A 15,899-nucleotide genomic window follows, 5' to 3' on the forward strand; every position below is an offset into this window, starting at 1 on the left:
TCAAAATCTAGATGAACAGATTACATTGTCCGAATTGTATCCATGATATACTGACCAGGTTATCGTAAGGTTTATCTTGGGTTAAAAAGTAGATAACCAAGTCAAATGAAAGATATGTCTAGGTCACAATCTTCTTTTATTGTTCATCACAACATGTTTTTCGACTTTGTGTCTCAGGGTGGAGGATGTTGTTTTCTTTCTTTTCTTTTTGTTAAAAACTAGAACATGTTCAGAATGTGTCAGGTCTTTTATCAGCAACCTATGATGTGTCGTTCTTCTTAAATTTAACGTGTGAACAACAACAAAGTCAAAAAGTATAAAATTTGAAATTCTTACATATTTTCTAGTCTAGTTAAATATATATATATCTAAACATCAATGAACTATGTCTACAACTAAACTTAAACTGGGAAAGTCAGTCTTTTAAACTTTTAGAGTAAATTTTGATGAAATTATTAAAGTTAACTATTACTCAAAAATTGAAGAAAAGAAACACTTTATTTTCTAAATGGACAAAAAGATTTTGTTACTATATATAGTAACATAGGTATTAAAGACCTTTTAATACTAAATATTTTCGAAAATAGAGTACGTGTAAATGAATTTGTTAAGATATATGCGTCAAGTCTGATCTTTACATGTACACTATGTATTTCAATTTTTTTTTATCTGTATGTCGTTAATATGTGCCTACGTGTCAATAATTCGACAATAATAAAGAAATAAATATAATCAGTTTGTTAATTTATCAAAGTAATAAATGATTCGCTCCTACCAACGGCATGGTCAAAGTAATGCTTTGAATGTTTTTTTGGGGGCAACAGTATTTAAATATGCTACAAACGGGGGGTAAACATTAGTAGAGTGATTGACTGTGAACCGGGAGACCGGGTTCGATTCGACAGCCATTGTTATGTTCTCTGTGCGCATGCTAGACTGCAAGGTCATACTACGATAGTGACATCATGAAAAGTGGAAAGAACGATGGTGAAAACTCGAAACCATGATGAAGAAAAGTTGAAAGTCCGATGGTGAAAAGTCGAATAACGAAACCAAGATTGGTGAAAAGTCGAAATTACGAAACAACTTAATAACCCTATGTTGTACGATATGATTTATTCATGTACCTGGGTGAAAAAATATGTTCTGTTCAGAAACCTCGATGATAAAGTGTCAAAAGTACGACATTATATCGAGTTTTTACCATCGTGGTTTTGTTATTTCGACTTTTCACCATGGTATTTTTATTGTTATGAGTTAAATGTGTGTCGCGATGGACATAACACACTGTACTTTTTAATGGTCACAATTTTGATTGGATCTTTATCAAACTTTTTCAGAATGTTGATTTTTGATAATATCTCGGATGGATTGAAAATGGGTTATCTTGGGGTCAAAATCTAGATCACCAGATTACATTGTCCGAATTGTATCCATGATATACTGACCAGGTTATCGTAAGGTTTATCTTGGGTTAAAAAGTGGATAACCAAGTCAAATGAAAGATATGTGTAGGTCACAATCTTCTTTTATTGTTCATCACAACATGTTTTTCGAATTTGTGTCTCAGGGTGGAGGATGTTTTTTTTTCTTTTCTTTATTTAAAAACTAGAACAAGTTCAGAATGTGCCAGGTCTTTTATCAGCAACCTATGATGTGTCGTTCTTCTTAAATTTAACGTGTGAACAACAACAAAGTCAAAAAGTATTAAATTTGAAATTCTTACATATTTCTTACAGTCTAGTTATGTTAACACCTCAATGATTTATGTCCAGAACTAAACTGTAAATGGGAAAGACACTCTTTTAAACTCATAGGGAAAACATTTACACTAATGTAAATTTGGATGAAAATATTTAAGTTAACTATTACTCAAAAATTGAAGAAAAAAAACTTTATTTTCTATATGGACAAAAGAAGTCATTAAGAGTTACCAAAAAAAAAGTGAAATAAAAATTATTGGAAACAAAAATATTATTTCAGTTCAAAAGATGTAATCTTTTAATTAAATGTATCAGAGTCATGACTCTTGAAATATGTGAAATAGTACACAGAATTCAAAGCTTTCAATTACACTTGAATAAGAAAATAGTTATATTAAAGGACTGTTTTTGGACCTCTCAACACAAAGATATGTCCCAGTTTAATTAATGATAAAATCAACAAACGAAGACTATATAAACGAGGAAGCATCGTAATAATTGCACTATTTTCTTCCAAAGAAGTACAACCAAACACAGTTTTTATGAATGAAAGCCGTGAGCAAAAAATGTAAAGCGGCGAATCATACATAAAATCAGAGTAATAATTTTATTTAGAGAACATACATACCAGTAAAACACAAGGAAATAGCATTTATGTGGACACTATGTGTTAAAATATTTGTTTTGTCGAACTGAAATATTTTAAGGGCCATCATGGTCCACTTGTTTATATTAGAATCTGATCATGAATATAAATGTGTTAATTGAAATGTCCATTTGTTTTAAGTTGGTGTAATTAATGAATTTCTATAGATACAAAATCATTTTCTGGATGTTTTTTATAACTATAACAGAATCAGAATGTATAAAAACAGACTATAATGGGAGACAAAGGCATTCTATGTCTTAATAATCGTTTGATATGGTTAATAATTTTATCAAGGACATGTCATAATTTATTTTGAATAAAATAATTATACTAGGTGCTCATATTTTTGCCATTCCCGTAACACAAAAGTCTATACTGGCCCCACATTTAAAGTCATTGCAATGGACACGAAAGAGTTTGCTCTATCTATATATACATGTACATGTCTGTGTATATATATAGTTGACAAACATTAAGTATAACCCTGAAATATTAATATATTATAATTTATTTTGTGATTGTTATCTTTGTAAGAAGATCATTATTTATTTTTTTGCACTATCTCGATCGTATGTGTGTGTGTGTTTAACAACGTATTAATCGATGAAAGATTTCTTTATTGATATTGCACAAAAGATAAAATGTATTTTTTAGTACACAGTTAACATCGGCAGCTATCATAAAATATCAAATTACCGTCGTTCAATCTTGATATTGAAAATAGTCATTCAACAATTTGACTTTAAATTCAAATTTCTAATGGAAGAAAACATACAAAACAGGAACAATGAAAGTTTTGATAAGGCATATTTTAACAAGGATATGTTTGTTACTTATGACAATTGTCGCGTTACAGGAAATGTTTGATGTTCAAACATTGTGTAAATTTTATAATATGTTTGTATTTCTTCAAATCATTAATGTGACTGTCAAAAGAGTTTCACAATTTGTGGAAAATAGAATAATTGGGTGGTTACTATCGATTGTGATGTTTATGTTCAGTGCACAGGTGAACGTCGCGTGGCCATGACTTACACTATACCCCCGTCCCCCCTCTACAACCCAAAACCCTTAAAACATCATCCAAACATCATAAGTATTGACAAAAATAAATTTTATGAAAAAGAAAAATTATGACTCTAAAACATACTATGGTGGTTTTGTCTGTACTGAAAATATCAGTAATTGAATGGTCAGACTATGGAATTTATACCTGTAAATTCGTTTTGAGAAAGACAAAGAATATCAAAATCATTAAACCATTGCATGCAACATTAGAAGAATGGAGGCCAACTTACAAGCATCATGTCCAAACCTTTTGATTGATTTCGCAATCGAACAAAGCTAGGGCCTTTTACATTTCTCACGGATCGTGTTTAATATACCGGGCCTTTTATTATATAACGAACGCCGGGGAAAGTGAATTAGCTGTGAAGTACACTGTTAATGGAGCGAATATACAAGATGTTTGCAAGAGGAAGATCATGTTATTTATCATCCTGGTATTTCTCGCTTTTAATATTTATGAAAAAGAAGCTCCTTTGAAAGTTAAATATATCGAATTAATGTTTTTTCAAAACATCATGCGGCTAGAAATTCAGACTTGTAAGTGTAGCCAAATGTACGGTATTCATGAGGTAACAATCTAAACAGAATTGTTTAATCACACCCCAAATAAATCAGAAGTCGAAGAAATAATCTCTCCAAAAAAAGTATATTTTTTCCCAACGGAAAATGACTCTTCTATAAATGAAGATCTGCTAAAGCAGTGGATTAAGATACGACGTACTTTCACTTATATTGGAAGGAATGACATGTTGGAATTACCTTCAATGCTCGGATACAATATTAAATTGAACATTTTTAAAATGCTTAATTACATTTTAACAAATGTTATTTTTGTAATTATATATGGAGTTCTGAAGATATCTAACGTTATTGTTAAAACATTTTGTCGTTTAACTATTGTCCTATTCCGAAACAGACTATTGTTCGGGACATGGATTGCACCAATTGCAAACATTCAATCACCAGTATTTGCTGGAATACAAGCACCAAATGACGTCCTCTTTGACGTGTTTATTTCTTACTGTGACCAAGATTATGATTATGTATTATCAGTTATATTACCTTTCATCGAGAGTGAATGCAAATTAAGGGCATGTTTCTCAGATCGAGATCTATCCCACGAAGTTGGGGTTTCAAAACTACAACTCTTTACAAAAGCAACGGAACAAAGTAACAAGTTTCTTGTTATTTTAACAACAGATTATTTAAATGATCCAGATTGTAACGAGTTACAATTACAAAGATGCATTCTACCTCTTCTCTGTGAATCAACAGTACCTAAGAAGGATTTAATAGCTTTAAAGTTTAGGTCTATTCCTATTCCTGTTCAGATCAATTTTTTAATGGGATCCTGGCGTCAGCATCATAGATATGTCTGATACAAACGATTTTAATTGTGTCAAGTCAACAGTAAAAAGAAAAACTATATTCTTATAAAAATAAGTAAACAAGCATTTACTAAAATTAGAAGACAATCAGCAAATCTTTATAATAATAATATAATAATAATAATAATAATAATAATAATAATAATAATAATAATAATATCTTTATTTAAAGAAAGTTACACATTAACAACATACAATAACAATCATATATATCTGATTTCCAATGTGGCCTTCTGAAATAGGAAACAACAACAACAACAACAGGACATGCATAGGTAGAAAAATGAATGTATAATATGTAATTTTTAGAATATTACAACTCATATACTTTCGACAGACACTCAACAATTTGTTTTAACATAAACGTATATTGCATCATTCGTTCGTTCGTTCGTTCATTCGTTCGTTTTTTTTGCAAATATAACCATCATAAAAAACTTCAAAATGCCATGACCAATAGACACATGAAGATGAAGTTTGGGGACAGTTTCAAATTATTGCTTGATATGTGTTGTATTATGGGTATATTTATTAATAAGTACACAGAGCGTGGCCTTATAATATATAACACAGACACGTGTTGCTAGTTCTATCGTTTAAACACCACTGAATGTTCCAAGTATATTAGTGGCGGGAAGATAATGGACATGCGCACAACAGTACAAGAAAGTATTAAGATTAAAAATATGTATACAATATACAACACTATGTGGATAGTGTACTTATAATATCACGTCATAAAACAGAATTTTAGTCGATATTTGGTTTCTTTAAATTATACTGGTTTCTTTAAATTATTCTGAGATCATTAAAAGCTGTGTCATATTTACTTAAACCAATCATGGATACATTTATTTCTATTTATATATTCAATTTGATGTTTGGTTTAAAGTATAAACTTGTCATTTCATAGCTTTGAATATAATATTTTGTCATTCTTTCATTTTGAAAGAACACTATGTATTAGAAGGAAAATTAAACCTGTTCATTTGATCAATATTCTGCCATGGAAAATTATTCTTTTCTCATGTAGTTGTATAGCCGATAATATAGACTTTTGAATGCTATATTTTCGGTCAATGGATTCATTAAGATATATGCGTTCATGCCTTTTTTGTTATATCACCAGATAATCTTAACATGAATTACAATTGTATTTGTTTGTATGTACGTGTAAATAGTACAACAATTATAAAGAAATTAATAAAAACAGTTTGTTAATATATCAAATAATAAATGATTCGCTATTACCCACGGCATGGTGGAGGTAACATATGTTTTCAATGTTTTTTGGGGCAACAGTATTGTAATTAATTACCCCTTACTTTTTTGTATATGCCTCTGAGAGTTAATCTTACTGTTAATGCAAGTGTACCATGTGACTAAGAATTTGGTACGGTAACATAGGTAATAGTACTTTTTAACAGTATAAAATCTGGTTACGGGTCTATTTTCTAAATAAAATGAAATCAAATGGCCGCCACTTTTTTCTCGATTCATTCTTATTTTCGAAGTTCACAACGATAGGGCATCACCAGAGTAACTATGAGACCTGTAAAATTTAGTTGTTTGCACCCTGAAGTGCTTTTCGCGTATAAAATATCTTTTTGTTTAATAGTAAAAAAGTAAACAGTAAAAGTAATGTGAATAATTGTGTCAAACTGGAACATGCAGACAATTAAAGCATGCAACAAAGCATTACATGTATTTAACAATTTTAAACAGTGAAACGTTAAATATATGGTGGACTAACATAGGATATCATCGTTATTTTGTAAATGCATTTTGTCAAAAACCATGCGAGGATTGAAGGATCATATTTCACAGATCATAACTTAGTGTTTTGTTTTCTACATAAAACACAGCTTATTGTATGTTTATGACTAGGTAGGTATCATCACTTGCTTAAAGAATAAAAGAAAAAAACTTCTCTAGGACGCCTACAGTACACTTAAAACTTAAAGGGTAAGGACATTTGTTACTCTTTGTTTATTTTTGTAACAGTTAGATTTAGTTGACAATTTTAGATCATCACTGTATTTGTTCGGGGTAATAAAATAAATAACACATGGGTTTGTGAGTAACTGTAAAAATATCATCTCTCGTAAAAATACTGTTACCCTCGGCTACACCTCGGGTGGTGACAGTATTTTCCTCGGGATAATATTTTTACTGTTACCTACAAACCCATGTGTTATTTATATACTGTTACAAACGATTTGTAAACATTTATAAAGCTTTGGACTGTGTACCTAGCAACCGGGTTCAATTCCCGGACGATACAGGTCATTTTTGTTGTTTTTTAATCATAAAATTCTTTCTACGGTCATTCGCACTGTATTTCTGCTCTGGCATGTACAGAAGTATATCAGTTCCTTGCGAAAGTGGTGGCACTATCATTCGTAAACTTCATGACAGCCTGCCCAGGAACATTTCGTCGGCTGAACTGTGCTTTGGTTACTGCCGTGATCCGGAGGGGAAACTAGCAACACAGAAAACATGAACTGTGCTGTATTTACAGTGGAATGCTTGCATATCGTTATGAAATTTGAGCATTAATTTTCATTTATTATTTCATTATTATTTATTACTATTATTATTTATTGCATAGAATTAACTATTATTAAATTCAGTACTGATGAGAGGTGATCTTTTTATGTAAAATGAAGTAATCATATTTCAGCAACTGATGTAAAGGTAATATTAAGAAACACATTTACATGATTACGCACATTACCTTATATTTAGATTATGTCACACTTAAAGGAACTCCGCTGCGTTTCTTATTGACATGACGGAACTGGAAATATTCGAGACTAATGTTACATTTGATGTAGGTCCAGACCAATAACTTGTGTGCAAAGTTTCAGATCATTGGCTAACTCTGTTTTCCAGAATAATTATTCTAACTGTAAAATATGATCAAAATGTAAAAGATCCTCAACGCTTTTCACTCAAATATTTGGTAAATTTGGGGTAAATTTGGCACAAAAATACGATTTTCAATTTATTTCTTAGTATATTTTTTCATTGTCCATTGCATATTTCATTGTTTAACCCATTACTTCATGAGCATTTTGTGAAAAATGGCTGTTTTCATTGAAAAGTCTCCTGTTACAAGTTCAAATTGCTATAAAACTATAAAAACTGCTTCAATACTTATCAAATGTTGACTGGACCATTGCCTTTGCAACAACATGCTCAGGCTTAAATTTCCTGTTACCATGGCAACGAGGGGACATCTCAAAATTGTCAAAAATCATCTCAAAATTGTCAAAAATCACTATTTTACGTTGATTTTTTCCATCAAAAATGATTTCAAAGTGCTGCAACTTCTCAATGGATTGAGATAGAGTCAAATGCTTTCAGTGTTGGTTACACGTTACCTTATGATTGATCTGGGGTCAATTTTAGCCTCTCACAAGTCCAAAATTTTCTTGGCGAAACAGATGGGGGCACATCCCCCTTCTGGTACCCCCCCCCCGATGCATCTTTTGGTTGGGGGCTGCGCCGAAAAAGTGGTCACTTTTTTAAACAACATTTCTCAAACAAACAAAAAACAAGTGTTGGGGGCCTAAATAAGGCTTTTTTGCTACTTTTTGTCTCGTTTAACATCATTATATGTGGTGGTTGGTCCATCTATCCGATTCTGATAACGGTTTGAATAATTTGTCAGTGCGTAGTCCGCGAGTTCACATTTTCTCCAGCAAACAGGCGAAAGTATTAAAATATAAACAATGCCGTGTAAAATGAAACTTTATAGGATATATACAAGGTAGTCTAACTAGACAAAACTCATTTTAATTATTAGGTTAAGACGCGAACATTTTAACATTACGCGAGGGGTAGTTGCCTAAGTTATATACTACAGTATAGAATACTGTATGTAAGGTTTCGACAATATAGTATATTTTTTAAATTTTTGAGTCAGTGCACAGCCATTGTATAAATTATACAAAACTTATTTTAAATGTTTATTTTAAAAGTGGCCCTAATAAGTGGCCGTGAAACGGTGCTATAAAGAAGTTTATTTATTATCTATTTTTATTGTTATATTATTTTTAATTAAATAATTTCTTAAATAGGCTGTGCACTAGACTATTTTTACCATACAGTCTCATGGTTATTTTCAAAATTGGGAGGTGCTGGCTACAGATTACCCGTAATGTCAAAAAGACTCCATATTGTATATATCCCTTTGCCCCCAGCCCCGTGTTTTTATTATCTTTTTCTTTTTAGTCCTGTATATATAAACTAGTATACTTAATACTAGTAAACGTGAACCCGTGCCCCATATGGAGTAATACGTTTATCACGGGTTCACTCAAGCATGAGATTTTCTTAAATAAGTTACAAAAAGACTATCTAATCACATTATGGGTAACCAAGTTATTATAAGCCATATTTGGGACTTAGATTTTTTTCTTATTCTTCTATGAATTGTTTAAGCAATAGAAGATTAATTATTATGTGTGATATCTAAATGCATAATCATTTATATACCATGAGACAGTGATTAATAGATAAGGCCTTTTCCACCACGTTTTAACCATGATATTTGTTTTATTTTAGAATCAAAGTTGGTAAAAACTCGTATACATTGGAATGCAACGGACACCCGCTAAATTTTCTATCCAGTCCGCGCGACAGACTTGTCGAAATAGGTCACTCAAAACTTGCAGAAATTTTAACAAAATCGGATTGACCTCCTTATTTTTAAACAACGAATTCTAGACCAATGAGGACAAAGGAGGCAATCATCTCTAAGCGAATCAAAATTACTTTTATAAAGCGGGTGTTCGGTAGAACTTACAAAATCTACAAAATTTATAACAAAGTCTGCTAATTACAAACAAGTAATTAATCATATGCATCCCAATGTATTCGGTTTATAACATTTAAATAGAAACCAACATAAATCACAGTGAGCCCACATTGAATTGGTCAGAAAACGTTCCTGACATGCCTTCTCGTATGTATGCGAACTCTATAAATTTATATGTAATATATTAAAAATTTTCGTCTTATTAAATTGACCTGTTATAAAAGACGGTAACTTCTATAAACGTCTTGGCCAATTTTAAAATAAGTGCATTTTAATTATTAAATTTTAGAATTCTTAAACTTAGTATGGGATTGCCCCATCTTCCTCCCATGGCAGAGGTTGTACGTAGAGACTACCCTGTCATGGGGGATATGGTATGCACATAACACATGAACGGATATAACAATAAGTAAAGAAACATCAGCTCCCCCTTTTAATAGGTTCTAAATGAAGTATTGGCTCGCCCATATGGTCTCTTTCCGGTGGCGAGGGTAAACAAACTCAAACACACATGCAAAGACCTTAGCTGTGGAGTTGCTCCAAAGCAGCATGACGTTGTTTGGGAATGCTATCCGAACTTATCAGTTGTACAGAAAGACTTATATAGACCAGTTTTTCAACTTCCCAACATTTATCAAACTAATGAGTATATCTATTGTAGAATGAAAGAAATAGATGCCAAACGGAGATTAAATAATAATTTTTTTAGCGAGCCCATTTTTTCATTCACGAAAGAATGAATTTATGTTTAAATACACTCAGGTGAGCATATAAAGGCCATCATGGTACTCTTGTTTATATTAGAATCAGAAGATGAATATTAATGTGTTTATTGAAATGTCCATCGTTTTTAAATGAATTTTATGATTTACAAAAGCATGTTCTGGATTTTTTAACAGAATCAGAATGTATAAAAACAGACTTAAATGCTTCTTTGTGATAAGATCATTATTTATTTTTTACGCTATCTCTATTAAGACGGTTTATATAATGTGTAAACAGCGTATTGATCGGTGAATGATTGGTTTATTGATCTAGCACAAAAGACAAAATGTCCGCTTTACAAAATAGCAAATATCGATATCTACATGTGTCATTAATATATGTGTTCATTTAACAATATCACTTTAAATTTTCAAAGTCTCTATCGGAAGAAAACAAATGAAACTGCAGGGACAATGAAAGTTTTAATAAAGCTTATTTTAACACGGATATGTTTATTACTAATGACAATTGTCGCGTTACATGAAATGCTTGAACTTCAAACAGTGTGCAAATTTTATAATATGTTTATATTTCTTTCAATTATTAGTGTAACTATCAACAGATTTTTACAATTTGTGGAAAATAGAATACTTGGGTGGTTACTATGGATTGTGATGTTTATGTTCATTGCTGCCCTATCGCTAATGATTATTCAACATTTAGGTGAAAGCAATTTGGAAGTATTCGTATCATATTTTATTTTTGTTTTTGCTTTCCCTACTTTCTGGAATAACATACAAAGTCAAAGTATTGACAGTTTATCAACGTTGCATGCAAACATGCTTGAGATTTTTACAGTAAGTGAGTTGCGTAAAGCTTTCATGTTCTTAAGTGGAATAATACTGTTACATGTATACCGTACTAGTGTGGACTTTTCATATACTGCTCACATAATAACATTATCAGGTACAATATTTTTTGTCGCAATTTTGTGTTGGTTGATTATATTTGAGAACTTCATTCATTTATATATCATTAAAGAAACCAGTAAGCTAAGACTCGCTGAATTATCAGGAACTGATATTATTACAAATTATCAAAATATAAATGATGATTCTATATATATTTGTATCTTGCGTGTGAAAAAAATAGTGTTTGGGCCTTTGTTGGCGATATGCTTGTTCTATATATTTGGAATTTATTTGGAATATACACGTTTAGATGATCACCACGACAACGTTATAAAGTATTATGCAGAAATAAGAATAATTTGTGTAGCACTGTTTGATTACAAAATTTTTTATGACATTATGAAATATCAAATTATTCTTTTGGTTAATGTATGCCTGTTAAATTATCATTTGGTATACAAGAAGTTTTACGGGTTTTATAGATTTGTCTATTATATATTAATATTATCATTTAATAGTATATCGTTTTTGTTTGTTATATTCACATTGGGCGAATATCTGGGTTTGACATTACATTATACAGATTTACACTATAATTATAATGGTTATGATAACAATACAAGTGAATTTTATAACAACATATCACAGAGAAGTATTGGTGAAGATGTTGTTTTTATATCAAGATTTCGGTACCCACTAGAATATGCTGACTCAGATATTTATATTACCTGGTATCATAATGACACGCATATCAATGAACGAGAAGGAAGAATTAAGCAAATTGAAACATACAAGCAAAATGATATGTTTTTGTCTATGCTAAAAATACCGGTAATTGAATGGTCAGACTACGGCAATTATACTTGTAAATTCGTTTTGAGAAAAGTAAAGATAATCAATAAACAATTGCATGGTACATTTAAAGAATGGATGCCAACTTACAAGCATCATGTTCAGAACTTTCGATTGATTTCGCATTCGAACAAAGCTAGGACCTTCTACATACCTCATGGTTGTGGTCTAACTTACCTAGCTTTTTATTATATAACGATTGCTGAGGAAAGTGAACTGGCTGTGAAGTACACTGTTAATGGAGTGGACATACAAAATGTTTGCGAGAGGAAAATTTTGTCATGTTACTTTCTAACTTTTCTCGCTTTTTATTTTTCTAAAACACCATCTTTGAATATTAGATATTTTGATTGGATTTCCCCCCAAAAAGTGATGTTGCTAGACATTCGTACTTGCATGTGCAGCCAAATGTACGGTATTCATGAGGTAACAATCTATAGAGAATTGTTTAATCACACCACAAATAAATCAGAAATTGAAGAAATAATCTCTCCAAAAAAAGTATATTTTTTCCCAACGGAAAATGACTCTTTTATAAATGAAGATCTGCTGAGCAGTGGATTGAGATACGATGTACTTTCACTTATATTGGAAGGAAAAGACACGTTTGAATTACCTTTAATGTTTGGATACAATATTAAAATGAACATGTTTGCTTTTGTAAATTTCATTTTAACAAGTGTTATTATTGTTATTATATATGGAGTCCTGAAGATATCTAACGTAATTGTTAAAACATATTGTCGTTCAACTATTGTCCCATTTCGAAACAGGCTATTGTTCGGGACATGGAATGCACCAATTCCAAACATTCAATCACCTGTGTTTGCTGGAATACAAGCGCCAAATGACGTCATCTATGACGTGTTTATTTCTTACTGTGACCAAGATTATGATTATGTATCATCAGTTATATTACCTTTCATCGAGAGTGAATGCAAATTAAGGGCATGTTTCCCAGATCGTGATCTGTCCCACGAAGCTGGGGTATCAAAACTACAACTCTATACAAAAGCAACGGGACAAAGTAATAAGTTTCTTGTTATCTTAACAACAGAATATTTAAATGATTCAGATTGTAACGATTTACAATTACAAAGATGTATTCTACCTCTACTCTGTGAATCAACAGTACCTAAGAAGGATTTAATAGTTTTAAGGTTTAGGTGTATCCCTGTTCCCGTTCAGATCAAATGGGATCCTGGCGTCAGCATCATAGATATATCTGATACAAACGATTTTAATTGTGTCAAACCAACATTAAAAAGAAAACTTTATTCTTATTAAAACAAGGAAACAAGCATTTATGTAAGAAGAAAATCAACAACACTTTGTGCTCTTTTGCAAATATAACCGTCATAAAAAAAACTTCAAAAAGTCATTAACAATAAATACGTGAAGATAAAGAGTGGGTACAGTTTCAAGTTATTACTTGATATGTGAGTTGTGTTTTGTAATACCACGTCACAAAACAGAATTTTTGTCGATGTTTCGTTACTTTAGATTATTCTGAAATCATTAAAGATGTGTCATATTTACTTATATCAAGCATGAATATATTTATTTCTACTAATATATGCAATTTGATATTTGGTCTAAAGTATATACTTGTCATTTTCATAGATTTGAATACAATAGATAGTACTTACACAATGTATTGAAAGGAACATTAAACCTGTTCATTTGATCAATATTTTGCCATTGAAAATTATTCTTTTCTCATATAGTTGTATAGCCGTATATAATTAGAGGTTAATAATTGGTTGCTGCTTGCCATTTAGCGAAAATGGCCCGAAGATGAGGGACGCCGTAAATAAAGATCTTTAAATACTACATATTTTCGATTAAGCAGTATGTCTATTTATATATGCAATTTGATATTTGGTCTAAGGTATATACTTGTCATTTTCATAGATTTGAATACAATAGTTGGTACTTACACAAAGTATTGAAAGGAACATTAAGCCTGTTCATTTTAGAATGTAAAAAGTCTCTTATAATTTTGTAATTAAATGTCACAAATAACTTTTTAAATAATGACAATGTGCAATTATGTCACCCTATTGCAATTGATTTATATGATGTAAATGTTGAGAATGTGAATATACGAAAATAAGGGAGCTAAATTTACAGTACATATACATTTCTGTAATATGGACTGTGGAGTTATCCCTCTTAGTATTAGCTATAACAAGTGTCTTGTAATTCTTTCGAGAATGGCTATATACAATTTCCATGTTTTAAATGTTTTATATGTATATATGTGCATAGATGAGAATATAATAAAGAATAAAATTTGATCAACATTTTGCCATTGAAAATTACTCTTTTCTGATATAGTTGTATAGCCGTAAATAATTAGAGGTTAATAAATTGATTGCTGCTTGCCATTATGCGATAATGGCCCGTAGATGTGCATAATGACCTGAGGACCCCGATAAATAAAGACCTTTATATACTATATATTTAAAGCAGTATGTGTAAATGTTAAGATATACAGTATGCGTCAAGAATTTGATGTTATATTTTTTGATGATTTTACATATACACAATGTATTTCAATTTTTTTTAAAATCTGTATGTCATTTATTATGTACACGTGTAAATGATTCAACTATAATAAAGAATTAAATATAAACAGTTTGTTAATATATAATATAATATGTAATAAATGATTCGCTCCTATCCGCTGCATGGTCAAATTAACCGTTCATTGAATGCTTGTTGGGCAACAGCATTTTTATTTAATACAAACTGACTGTGCGTTGGACTGTGAACCGGGCGAACGATTCCCGGACGGTGCAGGCCATTTCGTTGTTAAATACAAAAGGCAGTAACACAGACACTGTTATAGCCAAGCGGTCACGTTCTAGCTGTACTGGTGGAGGAAGACGCCATGTGGCCGATTTGTGCCGTGCCATATTTTCACTCCCCGATATGCCGCGTGGAGCAAAAGAACGACAATTAATATAGTGACTGTCGTACTCTCGCGTTATCTTCCATATGCAAACAAACAGCTGTCTATTAAAAATGTATAAAAAGTTATATGCCTGCGTTCCAGTTATTGCATTGTCTGGCGACTGTGGTTGAGTTGATTGTGAGGGAAACGGATAATGAAAAAAGTCATATTCATATGCTTGTACATTTGTTTCATATATTCTGGGGTTTTATAAATTGTTGCGCATGTTTGCCTATGATCTAAAGAGAAAGAACATCAAAACACTTGCATGTATTTAAGAAAAAAGCAGTCAATCGCGATATCCCTAAAATTACGAACAACCCATGTTATATAGTATATGACAGTGTTGTGTATATTAAGTGTGATCATTTTGTAATAATCTATGACATAAATTTATAGCAATGTTACCTGTTACCTGAAAGTGATCTTGATTTCGGTCAGAGTTTAAGCCACTTCTAGAGCTTTTCTTCAGTCATCGGAAGCCGTAATAATACATTCTGCCTTCAACGGCAGCATTTTCTTTCTGGACGCCTATTACATTTTTAATTGCAAAACGTTTATTTACCAACCAAGTTTATTATCTATCTGTAGTAATCTGTCATTACTGACTGTATAAGTTATCAACTTATCACCACTAGCGCGGATAAAATGGTGGAATCATATTTCGGACAAAATGTGAGAAGCAATTAAATTTTCATTAAGCACTTCTTTCTTAAAGTAGTAATGTACATTTCTTAATGTACATAGAATTTTACATCAATGTTATGATGAGTGTAAAGTTAATTCTGAATATTCTAGTCTCCTGATTAGATTCTACTGACAAAATAATGTAATAAATC

General features: G+C 31.2%; 1 long non-coding RNA gene across 1 annotated transcript in view; it reads left to right on the plus strand.

Moving 5' to 3' along the window:
* LOC132743002 (uncharacterized) overlaps positions 1 to 15,899 on the plus strand; it is a 127,037-nt gene that overhangs the window by 5,639 nt on the left and 105,499 nt on the right. The window lies entirely within an intron of this gene.

The sequence above is a fragment of the Ruditapes philippinarum genome, unplaced genomic scaffold (genome assembly GCF_026571515.1).
Source record: "Ruditapes philippinarum isolate M1 unplaced genomic scaffold, ASM2657151v2 ctg933_1_1_1_1, whole genome shotgun sequence".
NCBI lineage: Eukaryota > Metazoa > Mollusca > Bivalvia > Venerida > Veneridae > Ruditapes > Ruditapes philippinarum.